This window comes from Eumetopias jubatus, unplaced genomic scaffold (genome assembly GCF_037043125.1).
Source record: "Eumetopias jubatus isolate StellerSeaLion01/CBP00866 unplaced genomic scaffold, mEumJub1_p1.0 scaffold_9, whole genome shotgun sequence".
Lineage (NCBI taxonomy): Eukaryota > Metazoa > Chordata > Mammalia > Carnivora > Otariidae > Eumetopias > Eumetopias jubatus.
Window position 1 is genome coordinate 57,623,809 of NW_028274815.1, and position 12,581 is coordinate 57,636,389.

The window sequence follows — 12,581 nt, forward strand, 5'->3', positions numbered from 1 at the left end:
CATATACAATTTTAACTCTTCCAACGGTCAATTAAAAAAGCAGATGAAATTATATTTTGCTTAACCCAAAGCATTTAAATGATTTTAATAGATGATCAACCTAAAATATATATCTTAACATTAGTTTTGAAATCTGGTGTGTTTTTTATACTTAGAGCATATCTACTTTGGACTGGCTTTATTAAAAGTGTGACTCGTGGCTAGTGGTTATTGTGTGGCACAACACAGTCCAGAAGATAATGTTGTCTTTTTTTTTCTTTTAAATATTTTATTTATTAATTTGACAGAGAGACACAGCGAGAGAGGGAACACAAGCAGGGGGAGTGGGGGAGGGAGAGGCAGGCTTCCCGCCGAGCAGTGAGACCGATGCGGGGCTCGGGGCTCGATCCCAGGACCCTGAGATCATGACCTGAGCGGAAGGCAGACACTTAACGACTGAGCCACCCAGGCGCCCCTGATGTTTTCTTTCTTGTACTTAAATAGCTTGCTAACATAATCAGAGTTATTTCAAAAAGAACATGGCAGGGGTGCCTGGGTGGCTCAGTTGGTTAAGCATCTGTCTTCGGCTCAGGTCATGATCCCAGGGTCCTGGGATCCAGCCCCGCATTGGGCTCCCTGCTCCGTGGGAAGCCTGCTTCTCCCTCTCCCACTCCCCCTGCTTGTGTTCCCTCTCTCGCTGTGTCTCTCTCAAATAAATAAATAAATCTTAAAAAAAGAAAAAAAAAGAACATGTCATTAAGCAATTTTAAATTCGTATCAAATAAGGACACATCTCCCTTTAAACTGCTCAAAAATGTTTAAATTATGCAAATATTCATACTGCTGAAAAGCCTAAATCCAAAATAAAAATTCAGGTAAACAGTTTAAAAACTGCATTTTTACTGATCACCTGAGGAGATTAAAGGAAGATGGGTACTCTCAAACACTGCTTGTAGATAAGTGATTTTATTATAATCTCTTGGAAAGCAACTGGTTTTTTACTTTTGATTTAGTAACTCCACTTCTAAGACTCAGTCCTATGGAAATAACCAAAAACAAAGTCAAAGATCACAAACTTTTTCACCAAGATATAATACGATTTATACATACATGTGTATATGACACTCATATACCCACGGCGGGGGGGGGGGGGCGGCGGGGGGGGCGGGGCACGGGAAAACTGAAGGCAATCCAAAACATTTGGTTATCTCTTTGTAGTGTGATGACTAATAGTCCTTTTAACACATATTATTCTTTTTAACATATATTTATTGAGTGTTACTCTGCGCCAGGCATTAAAACAGATGAGTCCCTGCCATCAAGGGGCATACCAGTTTTCTTTATGCTTTTCCACATCTTCCAACTATTCTATAATAAACATGTTATCCTTTCATAATTTTAATAACCAGAAAAAATATAATATGGATTTGATTTGGACAAAGCAACTGAAAAGGGATATCCACCTGGGAAAGAATGTGAATATAGTCTTGAATATTAGTTTAGATGAACATTTTCTGAAATGGCAAGGGAAGTTTAGTTGACTAACACAAAACAAAACAGTCTGTATGATAAGACTTCAGTCTGTTAAAAGGGCATACACACACACACATATATAATGTGGGGAAAGTTATATATTAAACTGTTAACAGGATATTTCTGAATAGCAGGAATGTGATTTCTTCTTCTTCTTCTTCTTTTTTTTTTGGCTTGCCAATTTTCTACAATGCCCCTGTAATAAAAGTCTATTTTCAAAAATTAAAATACATATATACAGCCACTACTTCTGAGCATCTACTACATACAAAACTGTGCTAGGTTCTATAAGAGGTAGAAATGAGTAAAAGGAGTCACAATCTTAAAGAAAACTACAACTATTTAGGGGGAACAAGAGAAGAGAAAAATAAAAGTAAGTAACACAAGCCAGAATATAAACATCAAATTAAGTCAAATGTAGTTACAAGGATTTGAAGAAAAAGAATCTCACTTGATTGGAAAGAGGAAGAATGGTGAAAATGAGAAAAAGCTTTGTAGAGATAGAATCTGAAATGAAAAGGATTTTAACTGACAGAGGTAACAGCAGGCACTAAAAATAAAGTATGGGGCAAGTGTCAAAGAACAGTAAGTCACATAATAGGAGTTTGGTTAGAATGTAGGATATATGAAGGAAGTAGGCATTATGCTGGAAAAGTGGGCTGTGAAGGCCTTGAATTTTCAGAAGGGAGTACCTCTGTAAGTTTTTTGAATTTAGCAATGGGGAAATTACTAGAGGTTCCAATTCAAGAAACTGTCCATATCACTGTAACCACCTCCTAATGGAATCTTCCTGCTTCCACTCCTGCACTCCCATAGTCTATTTTTTGTACAGAAGCCAGCCAGATCCTTTTTTTCCCCCCAGCCAGATCCTTTTAAAACAGATTATGTCACATCTCTACTCAAAAACCCTACAATGGCTTCCCATTTCACACAGTAAAAAGCCAAAGTCATTAGAATTTCTACAAAGCCCTTCAACACTGCCCTCTTACCCTCTAACTCTGTGATCACATATACTACTTTTCCCCTTGCAATTCTTTGACTATTCCAGGCATACTTCCGCTTCTACCACTCTTCCCTTGTATTTTCCTCACCAACTTCAGGTCTTCAGCTTTCTCTGAGCCCATCCTGTATAAAACAGCAAGCCGCAACAAAAACCACCTCTCACTCCTGTCTCTAAGACAAAAAGTCTGAACTCCCGTATCCTTCCAAATGGACTGTTTTTCTTTGTGATACTTAACATCATCTGCCATCTCTATATTTTATTTTTTTAATCCCCACACATACATATATATACACACACAGAAATGCAAGAAAATGAAGCTCAATAAGGGCATTTTTTTTTCTTATTTGTTCTTTTCAGTATCCCCAGCATCTAGAACAGGGCCTCACATATTGCAGTGAGAATGAAAGAGAATACCAGTGTTAGATATTTAGCTGAAATGGCTTATGGCATCTTAAAAAGTATTTACATAAATAGAGCCTACAGTAAATTTATTCTAATTTACTACTTTATTTTCCTCTGGGAACTATTCACCAAAACAGTGCTTATAAATTAAGCTTTGAGCATACAGACAACCTTTAATTTACCAGCAATTTATCTCTGCAAGGTTTACTTAAGACTGAGGAAGAAAGGAGAGAGTATTAAACCTATTTTCCTTTTTTTTTCATTTCTCCCAAACTAAAGAGCAATGATTCCCCACTCTCTGCTTCCTCCCCAGTGTACAGTTTCTGACTTTTTCCTTTTCCCAGGGAATAGGTCTAATCCAGACCTATGAGCCCCAACCGCAGGGTAAGGCCAGAAATAGAAACTAGGAGTGTGATACAGGGCTGTGGAGATGGCAGGCAGGAATAAGAGGAGAGCCCAGGCAAGGGAGGTTACTGCAGAGGAACCTTGGAAGGGGAACAATTCTTTAAACATTTTCAAGTTAGAACCTCCTTATATTTTAAAGGGAAGACAATACAAAATGACACTTAACTACTCCCCTGTTCTCTTTTTAAATATACAATGCTAAAAGACAAAGTGACACTTTATTTTAAAATGAAAAATCTGACCTTTTATTTTGATTTCAAGCACATAAGTTTAGAAAAAAAATCTAATGAATGACCAAGTACCCACCACTTAGCTGTGTTAAATCTTAACCTTTTACCAACTTGCTTCAGATTTATATTAAAAACAGTAAAGCTATGGTTGAAAAACACAGGCCCTTCCTAGATCCTTTATCCCTCTTCAGTTTTTCAGAGGTAACTTTTATTCTCATTTGGTATTTATCATTCCAATAAATGTTTTTATACTTTTGCTACACATTCCATGATTCCCAGAAAATATATTGTATAGTTTTGCATGTTTTAAAAACTATATTAAAATTACATAAATATAAGCAAAACTATCATATTATATCCTGGCTCTGTTACCAGCTGTTTGACCTCAGGCAAGTTGCTTAACATCTGTGCCTCAGTTTCTTTTCTGAAAAATGGGGATACCACCTATGAGTTTATAGGGTTATGAGGATTAAATGAGTTAATATACTCTATATAAATCACTTAGATAAGTATCTCACTCATAGTAAGTAGTATATATCAGTGTTAGTAATTATAATAGTTGCAAAAGAACCTGTGGTTGTATTACATATACACACTCTGAGAAAAGACTAATTATTGAATTGATAGATATATATAACCCATATAATGCCAGACATTTTTCAAATTGTGTAAAAAGTATAAATACTTATGAAGTTCAGGCTGGAAAGATTCACCAGCCTAAATAAGTTGCAACTGAAACTGCTAAGAGAGGAACTGAAACTGCTAAGAGAGAATAAAGTCCTTATTTTTTAACTTACAAATTGTAGGTAACATTAAATTACAATATAAACATTTGATTTAAATAATTTATGACAGTTTAAAAATACCTAAGTATGTAATGGCCTCCTTTATGAGTTTTGGTAGGTAGGGTTATGAGAGGAGTAATTCCTCAATGGGAAGCTATTCAAAGACTTTTTATTTTTATTTCTTTTTTTTTTAAGATTTTGTTTATTTATTTGACAGAGAGAAAGACAGCGAGAGAGGGAACACAAGCAGGGTAAGTGGGAGAGGGAGAAGCAGGCTTCCTGCTGAGCAGGGAGCCTGATGCGGGGCTCGATCCCAGGACCTTGGGATCACTACCCGAGCCGAAGGCAGACGTTTAACGACTGAGCCACCCAGGCGCCCCTCAAAGACTTTTTAGACTGTTAATTTAGGTCTCACACAAAAATAAAACATTTGGTACTCAAATTTCATTGTTTTCTGAACTCTTAACTGCAAGTAAAACAAATTAAAATTTTAAATGATGTTTCATAATAGGATTCATCTAGATTACAAAATTTTCATAAAAACAACTGGATTCCGCAAAATTTATCCATGGGCTCAGTATCTAATTATGGACACATATGATATAGGATTATTTTTTAATAGTCTCCAGGTTAAAAATCAGAAAACAAAAACAAATGCCCTACATATTATGTGAATTCTAGTAAATTTCTTACAAGAGCTTTTTAAAGGTTTTAAATATAAATCTATACTTTGAAGATCAATTAATGTATCTGATTGATACACAAAGGAATTCGATCTAATAAGCATTTACTAGGTGTCATTTACTGGTCTAGATACTTTATACAAGATCTTTAAATCCATGTACAGTATCTTCATGGACAAAATTTACAAGGCTACCATAGGTACTCTGTATAGACACATATACTTTTGCAAAGAGTTAAAAATGACTACTACAAAAGCCAACATTTAAGCCAGCAAAGCATATAAAATGTAGATAAACTGTGCAAATTATATCAATGGAATAGTGTTGAAATATTTGTTTCCCCTAGAGTTTGGCATATATTTCAATGTCTAAAAGGTTAACAGTAACAATTAAATGTAACATCAAGGATCTGTCTCCCCCTCCCACCCTCAAAATAAAAAACAAACAAAACTCAAAAAAACCCAATTCCGAGTATGAGAAAGTACTCCGTGAAAGCCAGTGAAGAGGGAAGATTAAAGTTCAAAAGTAAAGTTTTACTTTTCTTCTCCTAAAGTGAGAACTCTGAAACGGAACCACTGCTTTTAATTTGCCCCCTTCCCGTGCCCCTACTAAAATATTTACAAGTATGAGTTAGTCCTTTCCTCGGCCCCCAAGAGAAGATTCAGTGGGAAACCAAGCTAAAACTTGCTAAACCACTAACAGAAAAACCTAGCCACTCTCAGTACTTTCCTAATGGAGAAAAGACCCTGCCACTGTTCACCCTATACTCTTGTCCTCTGCCGAAGCAAGACACTGCACTTGACAAACTGGGAGCGTAAAGAATAATGGTCCAACTTTGCGAACGCAATCTGGGGAGGAGAAAGATTATTTCCTGAGGAGTGCAAGAAAGGAGCAGAAAAGATCCTTTCAGGAGCGGATGCATGAGCTTTGGGGCTCTCCTCTGCCTGCTGGAGGACTCAAAATCCGCTTGCTTCAGAGACCCTTGGAAGCAGCCGCACTCCGGTCGCAGCCGGCCTCGGGCCTGGGAGAAGCAGGCAGTGTTTACACCTGTCACGAGGAAGGGGGAGGGAAAAAAGAGGAAACCCAAGCAAAGCCCCAAACTTCTGCACAGCTCCCGGGAGGGAGCGGCCGGCCGGAGCTGTGGGCAGGTGGAAGCGGAGGGGCAGGGCAAGTCGGCGGCGGCTGGGGCTGTGGGAACCACTCACACTTCCCCGGCCGGTGCCCGGGATGGCGGGGAGGGATCTGTGCGGTTTGGGCGCTGCCGCCGGCGTTCCCGCACCCGCCGCGGAAGAGGGCAGAGCCCAAGTCCGGAGCCCGCAGGCCCGCAGAGCCGGCACCGTACCCGTCCCCGCAGTCCCAGGCTCCGCGGCAGGCAGGTGCTCCCGGCCCCGGCAAGGATCCGGCCAGTGGGCCGGGCCGGGTCCCAGCACCCTGTTCCCCCGCGCGGCCGAGGAAGCGGAGCGGTGGCGCTTACCTGGCTCGTTCCGGGCGGCCGCGATGGGCATGGCTCAGGGGCCCGGGGAGTAGCTGGCTCCCCGGGGAAGGACCGGCTAGTCCGACGCGGAGCTGGTGAGAGCGGAAGGCAGGCTGCTCACAGCCCTGTCAGCGAAGCAGCGCCATGGACGCCCACCCGGAGTTTCAGCGCTGTCGCGGGACCCCCATCCCATCACCCTCCGCCCTCTTCCGCCGCCGCCGCCGCCGCCGCCGCCGCCTCCACCTCCTCCTCCGCCGAGACCCCCCGCCCACTCCACACACTCTCCCATCATGCAGCGGGGGAACCGCTGCCGCCGACACGTCACTTCCGGGCGCAGGTGGCTAGGTCGGGGCCGGGCGCTGGTGGGTGCGGGGGGGGGGGGCGGGGGAGGACACTCCAGGGGAATTAGTGTCACAGAACGCTTACCCCTGCGCAGGCGCGGTCGCGCAGCGTGCCGGCCGCCATTTTGGGTGTGGGCAAGCTGCCCTTTTTCTTTACTTCCTTGCGAGTCATCAAGCTGTTGCGGGGAAAGACGTCTTTCCGCATTCCGCCTCCCGCTGAAGCTGCGCTCCAGGCGAGGGACAGGTGCTTTTCAGACGGTTAACGATATCGTTCAGTCAAGACCGAGTTAAGTCTCTTGCTCTCCAAATAAAATTGCCAAGATTTTGAAATACAGAACCATATCTTCTCCACCAAAAACCTACCGGAGAGCCCTTATCGGCTTGCCCTTTTCGCCCCGAAAAACGACTTTTCATTCAGTCCAAGTCCCTTCCTCTTTTTAATTTAAACTGACAGAAGAGGAAGCTGGTAGTTGATACATAACAAAGAGATTGTTATAAATCAATCTTAAGAGGGGAAGCACCCGCCGAAGACTGACAAATCGGCTTTGAGACCAACACCAAAAAAAAAAAAAAAGAATTTTGCTAACAGATGGAGACGGTGATAATTTTTCATAGATGCTGTGGGAGAATATCCAGTGAAGCTAAAGATAGCAAATCAACTTATGCATTTCTCTAGTAGGGGTCATAACGGATTCTTTTTCTATCATCAGCCTTGGGCAGTTGATCATTTGCGTTTTTATAACCTTTCCCTTTTTTTTTTTATCATCACAAATATCTGTTAGAACACCGACCACTGTAAAAATCAGACTACAATGCTTTAAGGATTATTGTTATCGTCCGGGATGATGAGCCCGGAGTACCTACCCTGCAAATCATGAGCCCTCCTGAGTGCTCATTCTGCTCACTTTTGCCAAACCTGCACCGGTAATAGTTCTAAGACAGCAAAGCTCAACAGCTACGCAAAGAAACAAGGACGGAAAACACCCTCAGCCACAGAGAAGTGTCCACCCCCTTGAGTGGAGAAATTATACAAATCAGGGGAAAGATAAGGACAAAAGCAGTTCATCACGGTTTATCCCGCCTCTGCAATGTTCTAGACAAATTAACTTGGAGCGCTAAAATAGACTCGCATTTGTCTTTTTACAACTCAGTCGTTGTAAGAAATACGGAGACTGCATCACTTTAAATTGGAGTACCAATTGTTTTGTGGTGGTACTGGATTTTTTGTTCCGTTGCTCAGTCACTAAAGAAAAATCTATATGACTTGTCAAATTCCTATTGTATTTCGCCCTCTGCTGGTGTAGCTTGCGTGCAAGCGTGAAAAAAAAATATGTATATGTCACTATAAATGTTTATTGACCAAGGAAAGAAAGAAAAATATATGTGTGTGTTTGTGTAGAGACTGGAAATGAATTGACTTTCGGTGAACACATGCTTGTTTTAATTTGATAGCTCTACTAAACAGGAATATCGGAATAAGAAGAACATAAGATAAAATCCTAAAGCAGACCCTACACCAAGTAAATGTTTAAATTGAAATAACGAGGGCGCCTGGGTGGCTCAGACGGTTAAGCGTCTGCCTTCGGCTCAGGTCATGATCCCAGGGTCGTGGGATCGAGTCCCGCATCGGGCTCCCTGCTCCTTGGGAGCCTGCTTCTCCCTCTGCTTCTCTCTCTCTCTCCCTCTGTCTCTCATGAATAAATAAATAAAATCTTAAAAAAAATAAAATAAAACTCCTAAAAAAAATAAATAAATTGAAATAACGAATTTAAACATCAAAACGTTAAAAAGAAAACCCTGCCTTAGGAAGAATATCTCCCTGATCCATACATAACATATGATTATAAAATGATGATTCTTGTCAGATAAATGTAGAAGCCAATCGTATTCACTTAAGGGCAACAATTTAGAAATCCGTGTCCAACTTTGAATATGGAAATTGAGTAGCTCTTTGGTCAGATGACTTGTGAGTGCAACCAACCAACTTGTAACTGGTAATCTTACACAGGATTCTGAAGACAGCATTCCAAAGCCTACAAAAATGTAGTACAAAAGGACAGTCAGTCTTTGTTTCTGAATGTTTTTAAGATGATGAATCTGTAGGAAACATAATTATTAAAATTCACTGCATTTGGAAAAAAGTCATTGCATTTGGATCTAATGATGGTATTATTTTTGTTTACTTTTTAAAAATTATGACCATAACTTCATTACCTAAGAATTTGCATCAAGAAAAGAAAAAGTACATGATCATTTATCATGTGTTATATTTACTTCTAGTTTTTTCTCCTGTGCAGATTTTTTATAAAGTTGTAATCATAACTTAATAAAGTTATGTAAACATAACTTTCCACTTAATATTATGTTGTAAGCATTTCCTTCTATTGCTTAACATTTTATAAAATCTTAATTTTAATTGCCTACACGGTATTCAATGGAGTGGACATACTGTGATCCATCCATTATCCTATTAGTAGATATTTTCCACTATTGCAAATAATATTCTGATGATCATTTTGTGCATGTGGCTTTGTCTGATTGTGGGACTTTTTTCTCAATATAAAAATGATTGAGCCAAAACAATGTTTTATTGGCGCTTTATCATCTCACATTATTTTCCAAAAGACTATGCCAATTTACAATGCCACCAGTAATGTAGGAATGTTCCAATTTTACCACCTCTCTACCAGCAGTGGATAATAATTAAAACAAAAAAAAAGATGGAATTATACTTTATAGACTAAAAGTTGAAAGGAACTTAACATATATTGTATAAGAAATCAACAAGCACAAAACCCCAGCAGTGATGTTCTGGAAAAGCAGTAACATAGACCTGGATCTATGAACAGGGTCTATCATCACTATGATTTTTGTATAAATTACTTAACCTCTCTGGGCTTCAGTCTTCTTATATGTCAAAATGAGAGAGTGCAGCTAGATTACAGGTTCTCAACTCCTTTAGGATAAGTAACTAGCACATGTATCTCTTTGAGAATATGGTCAAAGCTTTGGCCCATCCTGCAGAAAATACTCATCCCACAGAGGTTCAGATTTCTTAGACCTCCTAAAGCTCATTCATGGAAGAGGGTCTATGAACCGCAGCTTCAGAAACCCTGCATCAGATGATTTCCAAGGTCCTTTGCATCTACACATTTTCCTAGGATTTCATTTTATGACCCAGTAGACACTTTCTGGCTAAGTAATACTTGTTTGGACAAACAAATGATAGTATATTCATAGATGGATTACTTTTCAGCACTTAAATAAACTAGGGCTATAGGTATCAATACGGTTAGATTATAAAAACAAGAGTGAATGAAGTTTCAGAATGGGTAAAATGTGATATGAATTTTATAGTATCTGTGAGTTTTAAAAAGAGACCAATACTTTATGGATATGAATTTTATATAATAAAGTATAAAAATATGGATTAGGGGCTAGTACAGAATGGGCCAGAGAGCACTAAAGTGGACTTTATCTGTCATTGGAATGTTTTATATCTTTAAGAAAATCTGAAGTAAATGTGACAAGCCATTTACAGTTTTTTCTTTTTGTTTCTAGCTTTAAGATCTGACAAATAAAAATTGTATTTACTTAAGATGTACAATTGATGTTTTGATCAAGCCATTAACATTTAATTCTAGGTAGAGGGTACATGGGTGTGTGTTATATAATTCTCTGACATGCTCTGTATTCACTTTTTCATGGTTAAAAAATAGTTTTTCCAGAGCTAGTTAGTTTAAAACCATGAACTGTGAACAGCATTCAGAGAGAGTTCCTGACATATTGTGCTAATACTAGTATCTGAGATTTGTACAACTTTTCAAAATGCTTTTCAGTATCTTACCCCTCCTGATTCTCACACAGTCCCTGTAGAGCCTCTAGGGTCCCTACCTCAAGTGTCTGTTACTGTTCCCCCAAACTTAAAAATCACTCCAGGAGCCAAACTGCCATACTGGTTTTCTGGAGAGCTTCCTACTGGCATTTTGGGCCTCTACTGGTATGTTAGAACTGACAGAGACAATAATTCAGGTGTTCTGGCCTCTGGGTCCATATTAAGTATGCCAGACCCTAAATTCTTATAGCTTGTAGACCCCCTGAAGTAAATGTTGCTGTGGTGCTTTTCCTAACAGGAAATCAGGCCAGACATCTCCCAGAACAAGGCAAGAGAGACTTGAGCAGGAGCTATGCTGGGACCTTACTCTTCCCTAGGATAGAGGGGGACTTGTTCTCAGACTTCAGGCAGGATCTTTGCTTCCCTTCATTAATACCATCAAGACGAGTGTCTCTCCTCTCAGGTAATCGAGTCATCCCAAGCCTAAGGGCTCAGAGGCAGAGAGCAATTCCAGGGGCTGGCAATCACTTCTCTCCACACCTTCAGTCCTGCTGTAATCCTGTCTTAGACTATTTTATTTCACTCAACCTGTGTACATTATTTCTGTTTGTCCCTCCCCAAACTGAAAGACAAAGGCAATTGGACGCAGTGAGCCCCCGATGTGATATAGATCATAGCTAAAATACACAGGTCACAGAAAGCATGGAGATGGCAGAAGTACGCAGTATTCTTGCCAAATATGTTTAATCTGAATCTTACTAAGCCTTTAAAACTACCTTCCAGTTTATAGGAAATACCGGAGGAACAAGTTAAGCAGGACTACTAAGAAACAATTGCACCAGTCCAGTACAAACAACTCATTCTCTTCAAAAGGGATAGTCTAGGTTAAAAGAGACTTAAGAGAAATTACAATCTAATGCAATTTGTGGTTCATCGATAGAATCATTCGAATAAACTGGTTATAAAACACATTTTGGGGATAGTTGAGGAAATCTGACTATGTATTGACTTAAATGTCTTGAGGAATTATTACTAATTTTTAATAATATGGTAATGAAATTATGGATATGTATGAGAATTCCTTACTTTTTGGAGATGCCTGACATGTAGTGATGTATATAATTTATTTCAAAATGGTTCAGAAAGGGATGCCCGGGTGGCTCAGTTGGTTAAGCATCTGACTCTTGATTTTGGCTCAGGTCATGATCTCAGGGTCCTGGAATCAGCCCCACGGCTGCTCTGCAGGGAGTCTGTTTGTCTCCCTCTCCCTTTGCCCCTCCCCCACTTGCTCTGTCTCTCTCAAATAAATAAATCTTTATAAATAAAGAAATTAAAAACCGGTTCAGAAAAAAACCCCCAAATACATAGAGATAAAGCAAACATGGCAAAATGCTAGAAATTATTAAATTGAATCTAGGTGATGGATGTCTTAGTGTTTATTATGCTATTATTTTTACTTTTCTGCTATTTTGAGTATTTCATAATAAGAAGTAAAAGAAAAGGCCATTAAAAAATGCCCAAGTATACAGATGAGGTCTGGATTTCCCTTACATTTATTTCCAAATTACTGCATTCCCTAGGCAATCATTGTCAAATACACATTTCTGATTCTGGAGCAGACCTTGTAAACAGTGATCTTGTAAAGGGGTTTAAAGATGTAGAAAGGAGAAAACAGGCAAGGACTGCAACTTCCAAATCAATTGTAATTAGTTTAAATCCTCTAATATGCACAAATACAGTAGAATTACAGCTCTGCTCAACAAGGAGCAGTTCTAATGCAGTGTTAGCAAGAGAACAGCAGGAATTACATTATCAAGAGTAGTGCACTATTTAAGCAGCAGTCTCAGCTGAAGCCCTCTCTGACTTTCCAAGACTGGTCCTTCTACTTGGAATGCCTTTCTTCCTGCTTCT

General features: G+C 39.7%; 1 protein-coding gene across 6 annotated transcripts in view; it reads right to left on the minus strand.

Moving 5' to 3' along the window:
• The window catches only part of AFTPH (aftiphilin), a 67,669-nt gene extending 60,966 nt beyond the window's left edge, over positions 1–6,703 (minus strand). For all 6 annotated transcript variants that reach the window (XM_088026503.1, XM_028093851.2, XM_028093852.1 and 3 more), the window contains exon 1: positions 6,495–6,703. The gene's annotated coding sequence lies outside the window, so the exon portion shown is untranslated. The remainder of the gene's footprint in view (positions 1–6,494) is intronic.
• Between the last annotated feature and the right edge of the window lie 5,878 nt (positions 6,704–12,581).